We start from the raw sequence: 17621 nt of genomic DNA, 5'->3' as shown, positions 1-17621 counted from the left end.
ATGCCAAATTTTAATTTCAAGAAGACTCAGAGGGGGTGCGTGAGAAAACAGTTTATATATACAGTTCAACAATATCAAAACGGTAAAAGTCGAACAGGTAGCGCATTGCACAAATAAATCACAATATATACAAAATTAATAAAGCCAAATTAAAAGTCAACATGTACAAGTTCGAATTCTGGTTATCCCCAGCAGAGTCGCCAGATCTGTCACACCCCTTTTAGTACCCCCGAAATATATGTGTATGAATTTATGGGGTAAAGAGTTTTTCCAATTAAAGTGACTAACTTGAGTATGGATTATTTTATTGTTCAGAGTCGCCACTTGGAATTGATTTTTCGGTGTTCCAAGTCACCATTTATTTGAATCCCTAGCCAAAGGAAGGTTTGACTCTATTTTCATCGGTTCGCAAAAATAAAGTTCGGATAAGAAATTCTATTGACCGGGGAGAAGGTGCAAGGCATTCCCCAAGTCCCGTGGTTATAGCACGGTTGCTTTATTGACTTAAACTTGGCTTTAATTAATTATGGACAAACTGTGATTTGTATGATTTTCATGTTTTACCTATTCGCTTTTATTTCTTGATTATTAGAATTACTAAACAAAATACTTTAGATAATATTATGTTGTCATAACCACGCTATGCAAGCGAATGCGTGATCGAATAAAAAAAATTAATTAACTTGTCATGATTGCGCCTCGCAAGCGAATTCGAAATCATGACAATCAGTTATTTGTAATACTTTTAAGAAATTACTACATTTGAGAAAATTAGCTCTTGAAAATTTAAAAGTCAACTATCGCGCTACGCAAGCGAATCCGCAATTTTAACAAAGAATTAATTAAATTAAAAATTAACTAAAAATAATGGGTATGGTATGAGATTATTGAATTAATTGAATATTAATATCTCGCTACGCAAGTGAGTCCGTAAAGTTAAAGCGCGCCTGCTAATTGCCTAGAGCATAGATTCTAGAGTTGTGCTCGTTGTAATCAGATATTTATCCGATCACAACTACTATAATAATCGAGAAGAGTAAATCTAATCCTTCCTATTATTATTTGTTTCCACCTGGCCACTAGAAACATTGATGTACACATCCAGAAGTCAAGAGAAAGTTTTTAGGTCATTTCCAATAAACTTAAAATATTAGTAAAAATGTAGACGTACTAGCTTATCATTCTGACAAAATTTCTTATTGCTATTTGTTTTCAAATTTATAATTAAAGGAGCCGGATGTAGTATTTATGAGATTAATTATTGTTCCCTTATATTTAATTTCCTACAAGAAGAAAGGAAATTTAATTTCCTACAAGACTTTCCACCGAGCCTGTAATAAATCTATACTATCCATTATAATTAGACTACCCTATATAATTTCAACTATAAATATTCTGGTTTACATTTGTATTAATCAACATGTTTCGGCTAATTTTCTTTTATCTTAGGCCAAACTGCAATGTTGTTCATTGAAAAGGAAAAGAAGTACATAAAAGATAAGTTAAACACCAGTTTAGAGGTTACAGGACAAATCCCACAGGCCATGATTTTAACAAGAGTCAATTTCTTAATGCAGATATTCAAGCACAGGTCAGCAACTACGGAGGGCAGCTTATGTGAAACTCTATAGCAACAACAACAAAACTAACAGTGTAATCCCACCAATAAGCCCACGAACCAGCGAAGAGAAACCAGAAACCAGAGAAGAAACACCAAGAAAGAACTATCAAAAGCTCTTAAGTTTAAGCTATTAGAGGATGCTTAACAACCTAATTTTCTGGAATGCTGTGTTTAACTTAGAATGCAAAAATGAAGTCTCAGATGTTAGAGTGCTTCGATTAACATTTGAGGAAGAATAGAACTCCAAACTATCAATTACATATTCACATGCTTGAGCCATACATAAAAGTGTTAAAAGCGCTTAAGCAAACTCATAAAATAATTCAAATTCTATTTCCAGTAGTCTAACAGGTTCAAATCTTCAGTTATTGCTAAGCGAAATCTGCATTACAAAAGGTTCAAGAGTTACCTGTATTGCAGAGAATAAAGACTTCAGCAGTGAAAACGAACAGAAATAGCAGAGAAAACAAGAGCAGAAACAGCAACAACCAGCAGGCAAATTTTTTTTTAAACCCGATGTTCCACTAGAAACTCAACCAAAAGCTCAGCGACTAGGAAAGGAAGAAAGAACTCACAAACTTCAAATTTTCAGCTTACTTTTGGATGTTCAGCTGCTGATTTTTCTCAAGTTTTTGTATTTTCTTAGAGTGTAAAGATGTTTTTTTATCAATGTAAGATAGAGTCTGTGTAAAGAGAGGAAAGGGCTGCCCTTAAGTAGGCAAAGAAAGCCACTTTTTGTGCAGATTTTGGTTCACCAAAAATCTGTCCAAAAAGGGACTGACCCTTGTGTGCTAAAACACTGTTCAAAGGCTGCCAAAAGGTGAAAGGAAGCCTGAGAACCTGCTGTAGCAGAAACAAAGAGTCGTTTCAGCCCTATGATAAAAGTAAGCTACTAGGTACCCTATTTTATGATAAAATTATCTAATCCTCAATTTTAACCAAATAACTGTACCACCCCATGTTTTTAAACCAAAACACAAGAAACCATATAACTAGACTGAAGTTATCAACCAAACAGACAAACATCAGTTGCTAAATAACAACTAGATTAACAACACTTCAGCACAGTTCAAAAAGTAATCGATATTAACTAAAACTTTAAACAACGAGAATCGATTCGAGCTAGTGTTCTGTTGAAACTAAACTAGAACAACTATCCTAATTTAACTAAATCAAAAAAGCATGAATAACATGATTAGGAAAAAGCATAGACATAGACCACAAATTAAAACCTAAACCTAATCGCTAAAGAAAACAGAAACTACAACTAACAGAATTTAACTTAAATAAGAAAACTACAATCAAATATATTAAAACAACAAATCAGAAACATAGAGGAGAAGATTAGTGTTTTACCTAAGTTCTCAGGCTTTGAACTAGTAGTGTGACACAAATAGAAGGCGAATCGACCTCGACGCCTCTTTTTCTCAATGACAAATGCCGAAAAACACAAACTTCAGCAAACCAGGTTGAGTTCAGCACTGTGTCAAAGAGAAAGAGAGATTAAGAGGTCGTGTTTATGCACATAAGAAGAGTTTCAGGGGTTGTTTGGGTGGTGGAGCGGTGACGATGTCGCGGCAGTGTGATGGTCGATGGTGGTGGTCGGGTTTCGGAGGTAAAACTAGAGGGAAAGTATAGATCTTCATGTTTATGTGATGTTTGTGTGGTGGGGTGGTCGGATTTGTCACTAATTTGAGAAAAAAGAGAAAAAATTAGGCGGCTAGGGTTTTGGATTTGGCCTAGATCTACGGGGATTGAGAGGGATTTAAAAGATTTGGGGTTTAGATTCATGGAGTTGAGGTTGAGGGGAAGAAAGTGTGAAATTTTGGGATTGATTGGGGGTGGCCGGCCGGTGGTGGCGATTTCCGGCTGGCGGAACCACCGTGGAGCATGTGGCGGCGGGAAGGGGAGTATAGAGAGAGAGAGATAGTGATAAGAGAGAAGAAGAAAGGGGGAAGTAAGGGGGAAATGGGGAAAATTTTGGGGATTTTAGGCTTTATATACCTGGGTGGGAGATTAAATTAGGACCGTTGGATCTTGTGATGATGAGTAGCTAAGATTCAATCTTACCTCATTTATCAAAATGACGTCGTTTTGGACGTCTTTCAGACAACAAGGTCTGGACCGGGTCTGGGCCGCCGATTTTATCCAATTTTGGGCCAATTCCGTCTTAAAAATGAAAAGCCCAGTCCCTTACCCCCTTTAACAAACTAATTAAACTAAAAGTCTAATTCTAAAATCTACAAACACACACAAAATAATTATTCCAAAGTATAATGTAAAAGAAAAAACAAAAATTAGGCATTTACACCTAAAAAACAAAAATTAGGCATTTACACCTATCATTCGACAACGAAGAAGCGGAGGGCATTTCTCAGCCGCACAACGACGCCCTGGTAATTTCTAAAGTGTTAAATAAAATTCAATTTAAACGTGTTTTGGTGGATCTAGGTAGCTCAGCAAACATAATCAGATCGAGGGTCTAGAGCAGCTCGGCCTGCAAGACCAAATTGTGCCTGCATCTCGGGTCCTAAACGGCTTCAACATGGCAAGCGAAACAACAAAGGGGGAGATAATCCTACCAGTAAACGTGGCCGGGAACATCCAAGATACAAAATTCCATGTCATCGAAGGCGACATGAGATATAATGCACTACTCGGAAGGCCATGGATCCACAACATGAGGGCAGTACTATCGACCCTTCATCAAATGATGAAATTCCCAATAATTGATGGCGTGAAAACAATTTACGGGGAACAACACGCAGCAAAGGAAATGTTTGCAGTCGACAAGGTGACACCGATATCAGCGCCTTCAACCTCAGAAAAATCAAACACCAAAGATAAGCAGGAGGCCAAATAGCAATCACCGTCCCCAACGTCGATCAAATAAGAGAAACAGGTAATCGAAGAAGAAGAGGATTTCCTTACTCCTTGGACTTTCGTTGTTCCCTAAGAATCAGATGCAACCAAGTCAACGGTCGAGGAACTGGAACAGGTGATATTGATCGAGTAACTACCCGAACGAAAGGTATACCTGGGAACGGGGTTAACCCCCGAACTCAGGAAAAAACTTATTCAATTTCTTATCGATAACATGGATTGTTTTGCTTGGTCCCATTTAGACATGACAGAGGTCCCACCAGAAATAACAACACACCGCCTAAGCCTCAACCCCAGATTCAAACCGGTGAATCAAAAAAGAAGGCCCCAGTCTGAGGTGAAGCATGCATTCTTAAAGGATGAGGTAACTAAAATTCTTAAAATAGGGTCCATTCTTGAGGTAAAATACCCCGAATGGTTAGCCAACGTAGTTGTAGTCCCTAAAAAGGGAATAAACTTAAAATGCACGTATATTACAAGGATTTAAACAAGGCATGCCCTAAAGATCCTTTCAACTGCATAACATCGATCACATATTCGATGCCACGGCTGTCCACGAGATCCTTACCTTTCTCGATGCCTACTCCGGGTACAATCAAATTCAGATGAACCCGGAGGACTAGGAGAAGACCTCTTTTATCACTAAGTTTGGAACATATTGTTACAATTTAATGCCCTTCGTGCTAAAAAATGCAGGAGCTACATACCAATGCCTAGTTAACAAAATGTTCGAGGAACAGATAGGTAAATCAATGGAAGTTTACATTGACGATATGTTGGTTAAGTCCCTACGCGCAGAGGACCATTTAACTCATTTGCAAGAAACATTTGAAATCTTGAGGAAGTACAACATGAAGCTTAACCCAAAAAAATATGCCTTCGGGGTCGGCTCGGGCAAGTTCCTCGGCTTTATGGTATCAAATTAGGAATCGAAATCAACCCTGACAAGATCAAGGCCATAGAGGATATCACTATCGTAGATAGTGTGAAATCCGTAAAGGCTAACAGGACGGATAACCGCCTTGGGCCGATTCATTTCGAGGTCATTAGATCGAAGCCACAGGTTCTTTTCCTTACTCAAAAAGAAAATTAATTTCGCATGGACCCCGGAATGCCAGCAAGCATTGGAGGAATTGCAGCGATACTTATCGAGCCCACCTCTGCTTCACACTCCGAAGGTGGATGAGAAGTCGTACTTATATTTGGCAGTGTCCGAAATTGCGGTAAGTGGTGTACTAGTCCGAGAAGAGCAAGGTACGCAGTTCCCTGTCTATTACGTAAGTCGGACTTTAGGAGATGTTGAAACTAGATATCCACACTTAGAAAAATTAGCACTTGCATTAATAAGCGCATCTAGAAAGTTAAAGCCACATTTCCAATGTCACCCCATATGTGTTTTAACCACTTATCCTCTCTGAAATGTTTTGCATAAACCCGAGCTATCGGCCGATTGGCCAAATGGGTCATCGAACTTGGTCGGTACGATATCGAATATCAACCCCTAATGGTCATCAAGTCTCAAATCTTAGCTGACTTCGTGGCCGATTTAACGCCAACCCTTGTACCCGAATTAGAGAAAGAACTTCTGCTAAATTCGGGTACATCGTCGGGGGTATGGACCCTCTTCATGGACGGTGCCTCGAATGTGAAAGGGTCCGGGCTTTGCATTGTCTTGAATCCATCTACAGGTAACACTATTGGACAATCTATCAAAACTTCTAGGTCAACTAATAATGAGGCCGAGTATAAGGCCATGATTGCAGGTCTCGAGCTAGCTAAAAGCTTGGGGGCAGAAGTCGTTGAAGCCAAGTGCGATTCTCTGTTGGTGGTGAACCAAGTAAACAAAAGCTTCGAAGTGCGAGAGGATAGGATGCAAAGATATTTGGAGAAGTTGTAGATAACCTTGCACCGCTTCAAGGAGTGGACTTTAAACCATGTACCTCGAGAACAAAACAGTGAGGCCGACACACTTGCAAACTTGGGGTCATCAGTCGAGGAAGATGATATTATCCTGGGGACTGTCGTTAATTTATTGAGATCTGTAGTCGAGGATGGTCATGCCGAGATAATTCTACAAGTTTGACTTGTGATTGGAGGAATAAGTTTGTCGAATATCTAAAAAATAGGAAGCTCCCATCGGACCATAAAGAATCAAGGGTTTTACGAACCAAGGCTGCTCGGTTTACATTGGACGAAGACGGAACATTATAGAGGAGGACGTTCGATGGGCCATTGGCAGTATGCTTAGGGCCGGGGGACACTGATTATGTTTTACGAGAGATCCACGAAGGCACTTGTGGAAACCACTCCGGCGCCGAGTCTTTGGTTCGCAAAATTGTTAGAGCAGGATATTACTGGGATAACATGGAAAAAGACACTAGGGGAGTTTGTTAAGAAATGTGATAAATGTCAAAGGTTTGCACCGATGATTCATCAGCCCGGAGAGCAACTTCATTCGGTTCTGTCCCCATGGCCTTCCATGAAATGGGGAATGGACATCGTCGTCCATCTTCCAACGGCCCCAGGTAAAGCTAAATTTATTTTTGTTTATGACTGACTACTTTTCTAAATGGGTGGAAGCACAGGCCTTCGAGAAGGTCAGAGAAAAAGAAGTTATTGACTTCATCTGGGACCACATCGTGTGTCGATTAGGGATACATGCCGAAATCGTATGCGACAACAGGAAGCAATTCATTGGCAACAAGGTAACAGAGTTCCTCGAAGCACACAAAATAAAAAGGATCTTATCAACACCGTATCATCCGAGCGGAAACGGGCAGGACGAATCGACAAACGATACTATCATTCAAAACTTGAAGAAAAGGTTGAACGACCTAAAGGGAAATGGAGAGAAGTTCTAACCGAAGTTTTTTGGGCATATCGAACGACATCGAAGTCCAGTACGGGGGCGACCCCGATATTTTTAGTATATGGCTCCGAGGCATTGATTCCAGTCGGGGAACCAAATGCCAAATTTCAACATGCATCGGAGGAATCAAATTATGAGGCTATGAATACTAGCCTCGAGCTATTAGATGAAAAATGAGAAGTTGCACTTTTTCGAATGGCGGCGCAAAAGCAAAGAATCGAGAGATATTATAATAAAAGGATCAACCTTCGACACTTTGGAATCGGGGACTTAGTTCTAAGGAAAGTCACCCTCAATACTCGAGACCCGAATGAAGGGAAACTAGGCCCGAATTAGGAAGGACCATATCGAGTTATCAGAGTCATCGGAAAAGGATCCTACAAACTTGGCACGAGAGGCGAACAATTGCCAAAAAATTGTAATGTATCACTACTCAGACGATATTATTGCTAAGGTATGACCTTCTCCTTTTTTTTCCATTCGTATTTAAGACTAACTCATTGCAGATGTTCGATCGAAGACGTCGAGGGCACCCTTCTAAACAAAGACCTTAGGTTTTAAAGCACACATTGCACTCTTTTTCCCTTAGATCGGGTTTGGGTTTTCCGGCGAGGTTTTTAACGAGGCTATAACTATGTGCTACCTAAGGAGAATTCAATAGTATCCAAGGTTTCTTTTCAATCAACCTTGAATACTAGGGGGCATCACCCTCGGAGGTCATATTTTCGAGGAAAATACTTCACGCCAAAGAGGACCTCGATAGGAAAACTTTGTAATGGGCCAAGCGGTCAGATGAACCGTGTCCATGTAGAATAGCCGAGCCCGGTGGCAAAACATGTACGCATGTATGAATTATTCAAAGAAGCATTCTTTATATATCAAACACTTTGTGTCCTAAAGAAATTTGCTACTATACGAGCTCCATACCTGTGATTCTGTGAGAAACGGCTCAAGGGCCAAAACGCAAAAACACCTCGAATACTCAGGGACTGTCATCGACAGTCAACACATTTGAGTCGTCTGAACTCGAATTTATAAGACCTCAACGAGGCATCCCTCGACGCAAAGGCCAAAGCTATCATACTCGGGGACAAACATTTCGAACAAGTTCAAAATGTTATCGGGGAACAAGTCCAAGAGACACGGCCGAAGGCTACGGTCGAAATAAAGGCTACGGCCGAAATAAAGGCTACGACCGAAATAAAGGCTGCGGCCGAGATAACGCGGCTCGGAGACGTCTGAATCCCGCAATAAAAACAAGCTTTCGAATTCTATGAAAACCGGTTAATAAAGGCTACCCTCGGCAAAATAATCAAAAGGCTTCGATAAAATCAGCCCACGAAAAAACATGAAGAGGTATCGAATTATTCACATACAAACTTATGCTAAGGCACTAAAAATAAAAGGGGTTCCGATCGACACTAATCCCTCAAAAACCCCAATGGGTAAAAAATGCATGCCAAGGCATAAATAAATATTTACTAAGTCTTCTAAGCCGAAAAGGGGAAAAATAGCCATCTAAGGGCCGATACACTTAGGGTTCGAGATCATGTTCTCACCTGATTCGAATCCAAGGGTTCGATTATCCCGAGCCCAAATAAATAATAACTTGATTATGGCTCGGGGACTCACCGTTATCCGGGACAAGCCCTTAGGGTCTATGCCCCAAAGTTCGAACCTTAGTCGAACTCGATCACGGCAACTTCAAAGAAACCATCCGAGATGAAATCTCGAACATACCCTTCAAAGAATGAAATTATTACAAGAATTTTGTAAGGCAAGAAACAATGGGAAAACATTCAAGGAAATTATTCTTTTATATACTTGAAAAGAGATATGTAAAAGAGACCGACAAAAGGTCTTACAAAAAGAAGAATACAAAAAGAGAGAAAAATCCTATCTATGCCTAGGGCTGGTCTCTCTCTCGGGAGAAGCTACCTCTTCGGGCCCATCTTCATTAACGGACCCGCTTTGGCTGACCTCGTCATCATCATCGTCGGAGGAGGAGACGAGAAACTTGGCATCGGCTTCGAGCGCGTGTCACGCCCCGTTTTTCCTTCGCAGGGAAGTCCGGGTTTCGACATTCATGGGGGAACAACTCGTTTCCTTTTGGGAATTGGGTGTTTGAAGAGTCGCCACCTAACAGATTAAGGTACGTGTCACGACCCTAAACCCGGACCCGGTCATGATGGCGCCTCTCGTGAAGACAAGGCCAGCCGACACACTCCCAATTCACTTTAAGCAATTAAGATAATAAATACTAAGTCTTTAATCAGAAATAAAATCCCAAAATATCAGTGAACAATTTAATTTGCGGAAATAAGAATCAACACAGCCCGACATCGGGGTGTCACCAATCATGAGCATCTAAAACAATACTACAAGTCTAAAAGTCTACTCCAATACTACATAACTAAATCAGAAAGGAAATAGAATAGGGAGAATGCACTGGGCTGCGAATCGCCAAGCAGCTACCTAGTAAATCTCCGAAGATCTGCTGGAACTATCAACCCTCAGTAGCAGGTACTGTAGTGCCCGAATCTGCACACAGGGGTGCAGGGAGTAAAGTGAGTACTCCAACTCAGTGAGTAATATAAATAAATAAAGACTGAGCGATATAAAATCACGTTAAAACACAACATTAAGCTATCAGAGGCATAACAAAATCAGTAAAGATAATTAAACAACAAAATCTCATAAACACCTTTTAAGCAGTCAAACAATGTATAAGAACAACAACTAGAAATGGTAAACACATAAGAAATGCCCCTCGAGCACAGTAACAATAGAATCAGCCCCTCGGGCAATATCACAGAACAATACCAGCCCCTCGGGCTATATCTCATATCACAATGGGTACCCGCGCTCACTGGGGGTGTACAGACTCCGGGAGGGGCCCCTTACGGCCCAAGCGCAATAACAAGCCATCTCGTGGCATAACCAATCCGGCCCTCGGCTTCACATAATAAACAAAATCATCACACTGGGTACTCGCGCTCACTGGGGTGAACAGACTCCTGGAGGGGCCCCTTACGGCCCAAGCACAATATCAAGCCATCTCGTGGCATAATCACAAAGGCCCTCGGCCTCATATCAACAAGCCACCTCATGGCGTACAAAATCTCAGGCCCTCGGCCTCATAATCAACAAGCAACCTCGTGGCATACAATATCTCAGGCCCTCGGCCTTACTCAGTCAGAATCTCATAAGCCCCTCGGGCAACAGTAAAACATGATGTTCAGTCCATTTATCATTTAATGTATTTAAACAGAGTAAGCATCGCTGAGTTATGAAAACAGTGGTATATAACATGACTGAGTATAAGAATAAAGTCAAATAGTGAGGAAATATCAGTAAAAATTCCCTAAGGGTCTAAATAGTTGGCACAGGCCCAAATATGGCATTCAACCCAAAACATAATGATAACAAATAGTTTTCAATCAAATACGCGGTAAAATAATCATTCGAGATGGACTAAGTCACAATTCCCAACAGTGCACGACCCCACACTCGTCATCTAGCGTGTGCGTCACCTCAATATAGCACCACGATGTGCAATCCGGGGTTTCATACCCTCGGGACAACATTTAAAATCATTACTCACCTCAATCTGGCCCGAAATCTAGCTCGCAATGCCTTTTCCCCTCGAATCGGTCTCCGGGTGCTCCGAATCTACCAAAATCAGAATGTAGCTATTAAATTATGCTAAAGGGACGAAGTCCACTCGATAATAATGTAAAAACATCACAAATCCCAAAATTACCAAAACCCGACCCCCGGGCCCACGTCTCGGAATTCGATAAAATTAACATCATTAGATTCCTTATCTCCCCACGAGTTCATACATATAAAAAGTTCCAAAATCGGACCACAAATGGTCTTCCAAAACCTCGATCAAAGGCCTAGGCTTATAAGCCCTAGTTTCTCTAATTTTACCTTTAATTACAACTCTAATCCGTGCATTAATATATAGAATCGAGTTTTTAGGTCCAAAATTCTTAGCTCAATGAGTTCTCCTTGAATTTTCTCTTCAAAATCGCCCAAAGCTCTCAAATTCGTGTTTAAAACTGAAGAAACCCTCTGAAAATCGCGAAGGAGGAAATATAACATTCTGACCCAAGCATTTCCTCATCTGCGATCAAGATTCCCGCTTTTGCGGTACCGCATCTGCGGTCTTGACCACCGCATCTGCGGTCCTCACTTAAGTCCCCATTTTCCCGCATCTGCGATAAAATATACCGCACCTGCACCTTCGCAGATGCGGTCCCACAACCGCTTCTGCAGTTCCTGCCAACTCCACCAGCTTCCGCTTCTACGACCAATCTTCCGCATATGCGGCGTCGCACCTGCAGTCCCCAATCCGCAGGTGCGGAAATACCAGAAGCAGCAAAAATCTGCAGCTTCATCAAAATCCCAACTCTCCGTCAACCATCCGACATCACCCCGAGGCCCCCGGGACCTCAACCAAAAGCACCAACATATCCCATAACCTTATTCAAACTTATACCAATCTTCAAAACACCTCAAACAACATCAAAACCACCAAAACACATCGAATTCAAGCCTAAGGTTCTAAAATCTTCCGCATTCCGCTTTTGATAAAAAAGTATACCAAACCACGTCCGAATAACCTGAAATTTTACATACACATCCCAAATGACATAACGAAGCTACTACAACTTTCGGAATTCCATTCCGACCCCTATATAAAAATCTCACCTATCAACCGGAAAATGCCAAAAACTCAATTTCGCCAATTCAAGCCTAATTATACTCCGGACCTCCAAAACACATTCTGATCGCACTCCTAAGTCCCAAATCATCTCCCAAAGCTATCCGAACCATTGGAACTCTCATCCGAGCCCTCTAACACATAAGTCAACATCCGGTTGACTTTTTCAACTTAAGCTTTCCTAAAAGAGACTAAGTGTCTCAAACCTTCTCAAAACCTTTCCGAACCCGAACCAACCAACCCGATCACATATAAAACCGATAATTAAAGCAAATAGAAGCAGAAATGGGAGAAACGGAGCGGTAACTCATGAGACGACCGGCCGAGTCGTCACATCCTCCCTCTCTTAAACAAACGTTCATCCTCGAACGAGTCAAGAAACATACCTGAAGCCTCAAATAGGTGAGGATATCTGCTCTGCATCTCCCACTCGGTCTCCCAGGTAGCATCCTCCACAGGCGGACCTCTCCACTGCACTTTCACTGAAGCTATATCTTTCGATCTCAACTTCCGAACCTGACGCTCCAAAATAGCTGCTGGCTCCACATCATAAGTCAGATCACCCTTCAACTAAACCGTGCTGAAATCCAAAACATGAGACGGATCCCCAACATACTTCCGGAGCATAGAAACATGGAATACTGGGTGCACACCTGACAGGCTGGGTGGCAAGGCAAACTCATAAGTCACCTCCCCAATCCTCCGAAGTACCTCAAAAGGCCCAATGAACCGCGGACTCAATTTACCCTTCTTTCCAAATCTCATAACACCCTTCATGGGTGAAACCTTCAACAGAACCTTCTCACCAACCATGTAGGACACATCACGAACCTTCCTGTCCGCATAGCTCTTTTGTCTCGACTGCACTGTACGAAGCCTCTCCTGAATCACCTTCACCTTGTCTAAAGCATCCTGTACCAAATCTTACCCAATAGCCTGGCCTCGCCCGGCTCAAACCACCCAACTGGAGATCTACACCGTCTCCCATACAAAGCCTCATATGGAGCCATCTGAATACTCGACTGGTAACTGTTGTTATAAGCAAACTCTGCGAGCGGTAGAAACTGATCCCATGACCCTCCAAAATCAATGACACAAGCGCGTAACATATCCTCCAATATCTGAATAGTGCGCTCGGACTGCCCGTCCGTCTGAGGGTGAAAAGCTGTACTCAACTCAACCTGAGTACCCAACTCTCGCTTTGCAGACCTCCAAAACTGTGAAGTAAACTGAGTGCCCCAATCTAAAATGATGGAAACTGGGACACCATGCAAACGAACAATCTCCCGGATATATATCTCTGCCAACCGCTCTGAATAGTAAGTAGTACAGATAGGAGAAGTGCGTGGAGTTGGTCAGCCGATCCATAATCACCCAAATAGCATCGAACTTCTTCAAAGTTCGTGGGAGCCCAACTAAAAAGTCCATGGTGATCCGCTCCCACTTCCACTCTGGAATATCCATCCGTTGAAGCAAGCCACCCGGTCTCTGATGCTCATATTTCACCTGCTGACAATTGAGACACCGAGCTAAAAATCCCACAATATCTTTCTTCATTCTCCTCCACCAGTAATGCTGTCTCAAATCCTGATACATCTTCGCGGCACCCGGATGAATGGAATACCACGAGCTATGGGCCTCCTCCAGAATCAACTCCCGAAGCCCATCCACATTGGGCATACAAATCCGGCCCTGCATCCTCAACACCCCATCATCGCCAATAGTCACATCTCTGGCATCATCATGCTGAACTCTGTCCTTAAGGACAAGCAAATGAGGATCATCATACTGGCGCTCTCTAATACGCTCATATAAGGAAGACCGAGAAAACTCACAAGCCAATACCCTACTGGGCTCCGAAATATCCAACCTCACGAACCGATTGGCCAAAGCCTGAACATCAACTGCAAGAGGTCTCTCCCCAATTGGAATATACGCCAAACTCCCCATACTCACCGCCTTTCGGCTCAAAGCGTCGGCCACTACATTGGCCTTCCCCGGGTGATACAAGATAGTAATGTCATAATCCTTAAGTAACTCCAACCACCTCCGCTGCCTCAAATTGAGATCCTTTTGCTTGAACAAGTGCTGGAGGCTACGATGATCAGTATACACCTCACAAGACACACCATACAAATAATGCCTCCAGATCTTCAACGCGCAATGGCAGCCAACTCCAAATCATGAACAGGTAGTTCTCCTCATGAGGCTTCAACTGACGAGAAACATAAGCAATAACTCTACCCTCCTGCATCAGAATACACCTAATACCAACTCTCAAAGCATCACAATATACGGTATAAGAACCTAAAGCTGATGGCAACACTAACACTGGAGCTGTGGTCAAGGCAGTCTTGAGCTTCTGAAAGCTCTCCTCACACTCATCAGACCACTGATATGAAACACCCTTCTGAGTCAACTTAGTCAAGGGCGATGTAATAGACGAAAATCCCTGAACAAACCGGCGGTAATAACCCGCCAAACCAAGAAAGATGCAAATCTCTGTAGCTGAGGACGGTCTGGGCCAACTTTGAACCGCCTCTATCTTCTTTGGGTCCACCTGAATACCCTCGTTGGACACCACGTGCCCCAAGAAAGCCACTGAACTGAGCCAGAACTCACATTTGGAGAACTTTGCATAAAGCTTCTCCTCCCTCAATCTCTGCAACACCACTCTCAAATGCTCCGCGTGCTCCTCCTAACTACGTGAGTACACCAGAATATCATCAATGAATACTATGACAAATGAGTCGAGATACGGTCGGAACACGCTGTTTATCAAATGCATGAACGCTGTTGGGGCATTGGTCAGCCCGAAAGACATCACCAAGAACTCATAATGACCATATCGGGTCCTGAAAGCTGTCTTAAGTATATCTGAGTCCCTGATCTTCAATTGGTGATAACCCGAACGGAGATCAATCTTGGAGAACACTCTCACTCCATGAAGCTGGTTGAACAAATCATCGATACGAGGCAAAGGGTACTTGTTCTTAATTGTTACTTTGTTCAACTGCCTGTAATGAATGCACATTCTCATGGTGCCATCCTTCTTCTTCACAAAGAGAACTGGCGCACCCCACTGTGACACACTAGGACGAATGAACCCCTTATCCAGGAGTTCCTGAAGCTGCTCCTTTAACTCCTTCAACTCCGCTGGTGCCATACGATATGGTGGAATAGAAATGGGCTGAGTGCCCAGCACCAGGTCAATACCAAAATCTATATCCCTGTCCGGTGGCATGCCCGACAGGTCTGCAGGAAACACTTCGGGAAAATCCCTCACAACTGGAACAGAATCAATACTGGGAGTCTCTACACTGACATCCCTCACAAAAGCTAGATACAAAAGACAACCTTTCCCAACCATACGCTGGGCCTTCAAGAAAGAAATTACCCTGCTGGGGACATAATCGGTCGAACCTCGCTACTCAATCCGTGGCACACCAGGTATAGCTAATGTCACTGTCTTGGCATGACAGTCCAGAATAGCCCGACATGTAGATAACCGGTCCATGCCCAAAATAACATCGAAGTCCACCATACATAATAATAACAGATCCACTCGGGTCTCCAGACCCTCAATAGTCACAATACACGACCGGTACACACGGTCTACCATAACTGTATCGCCCACCAGTGTAGAGACATGAATAGAAGAAATAAGGGACTCACAGGGCATATCCAGATAACAGGAAAAATAAGACGACACATAAGAGAAGTAGAACCGGGGTCAAATAACACAGAAGCATCCCTGCGGCAGACTGAAATAATACCTGTAATCACCGCATCTGAAGCAATCACATCAAGCCTAGCTGGAAGTGCATAGAAGTGGGCCTGACCACCACCGGATCGACCTCCCCATCTGGGGCGACCCCTAGATGACTATCCCCCACCCCTAGCTGGGTAGGTGGGTGGTGAAGTGGCTGAGGCTGAGGCTGATGGCTGACCTCTCTACTGAGAACGACGAGGACACTGCCTCCATAAGTGGCCCATCTCTCCACACTCATAGCAAGTCCCGGGTGCTGGAGATGGGGACTGATGGGAACCCCTCACACCAGTATGACTAGTAGACGCACCTAGCGTAGAAGAATCCTGAACCGATGGAGCACGGGATGAACCCTAGGCTGGAAGTGCACTAAGTGAAGAATTACCCTGCTGAGAACCGTGTGAACTATGGCCTGATGATGCCCCATGATAACCTGGGTGAGCTGTCTGAGCATGTCTGAACTATCGGCCTCTGTCGTGCTGAAATTGGCCCCTCGATGGGGCACCCCAAAACTACCATGTCCTCGAGGCCTCTTAGCCTCCCTCTCCTCGCGCTCCTGGCAACGAACTGACTCAATCTATCAAGCAATATCCACAACCTCCTCAAATGTAGCACCTGACACCCTCTCCCTAGTCATGAGAACCCGAAGCTGGTAGGTGAGGCCATCAACAAACCTCCTGATCCTCTCTCTCTCAGTAGCAACCAGCCAAATAGCAAGTCGAGCTAACTCTGAGAACCTCATTTCGTACTGGATAACAGTCATATCCCCCTATCGTAACTGCTCGAACTGCCTACACAGCTCCTCTTTACGGGACTGTGGGACATACTTCTCCAGAAATAGAGCGGAGAACTGCTGCCAAGTCAGAGGTGTCGAACCAATAGGCCTACGCCTCTCATATGCCTCCCACCAAGTGAAGGCAGCTCCGGTAAACTAAAAGGTCATGAATGCAACCCCGTTGGTCTCCAGAATACCCGTGGTGCGAAGAATCCTCTGACCTCGGTCTAAGAAACCCCGGTCATCCTTGCCCTCAGCACCACTGAAAGTAGGAGGCTGGAGTCTGCCAAACCTCTCCAATCTGCGCTGCTCATCCTCTGGCATAACTGGAGCTGCGTAACCCTGAGCAGCTGCCACCAGTTGGGCTAGTGGTGCCTCCAGTGTCTGTACTCCCTGAACCACCGGATCAGGTGTGCAGGCGGCGAGAGTCTGAGAGCCTCCCCCTGCCTGAGAAGTGGCTGCGGTAGTAGAAACCGCGACCGCCTGAGCAAGGCTAGTACATACTGTCAATATCTAGGCCAAAGTCTCCTGAAGACCCGGAATCACGATGGGCACGGCTGGTGCCTGAGCTGGTGCTGCTGGAGCGTCCACAATTGGGACCTGACCCTGAACTGGGGTGGTTGGTGGATCTGCAGGTGCTGTCCCAGCTGCTGTGGGGGCTGCACCTCTGCTCCTACCAGGACCACGTCCTTGGCCTCTAGTAGCTCCAGCTAGTGGTACTGGTGGTCGTCCATCCTGACCGGTAGCGCGTGTCCTCACCATCTGTGAGAGAATAGAATAACAGAAGTTTAGTACTCGGATCAACAAATTCGCACGACGAGAATTTCAAGAATATGGAATTTCAGGTTCTGTAGCCTCTCGAGGATAAATATAGACGTGTGATGACCTAAGAGGTCATCACTTGTTTTAGAAATAAATTTTGTGTTTCGAGGACTAAAAAACCTCTTTCAGCATCACCTCAATTGGCGTGCG

The sequence above is a fragment of the Nicotiana attenuata genome, unplaced genomic scaffold (genome assembly GCF_001879085.1).
Source record: "Nicotiana attenuata strain UT unplaced genomic scaffold, NIATTr2, whole genome shotgun sequence".
NCBI classification, from domain to species: domain Eukaryota; kingdom Viridiplantae; phylum Streptophyta; class Magnoliopsida; order Solanales; family Solanaceae; genus Nicotiana; species Nicotiana attenuata.
This window is presented reverse-complemented; position numbering follows the sequence as displayed.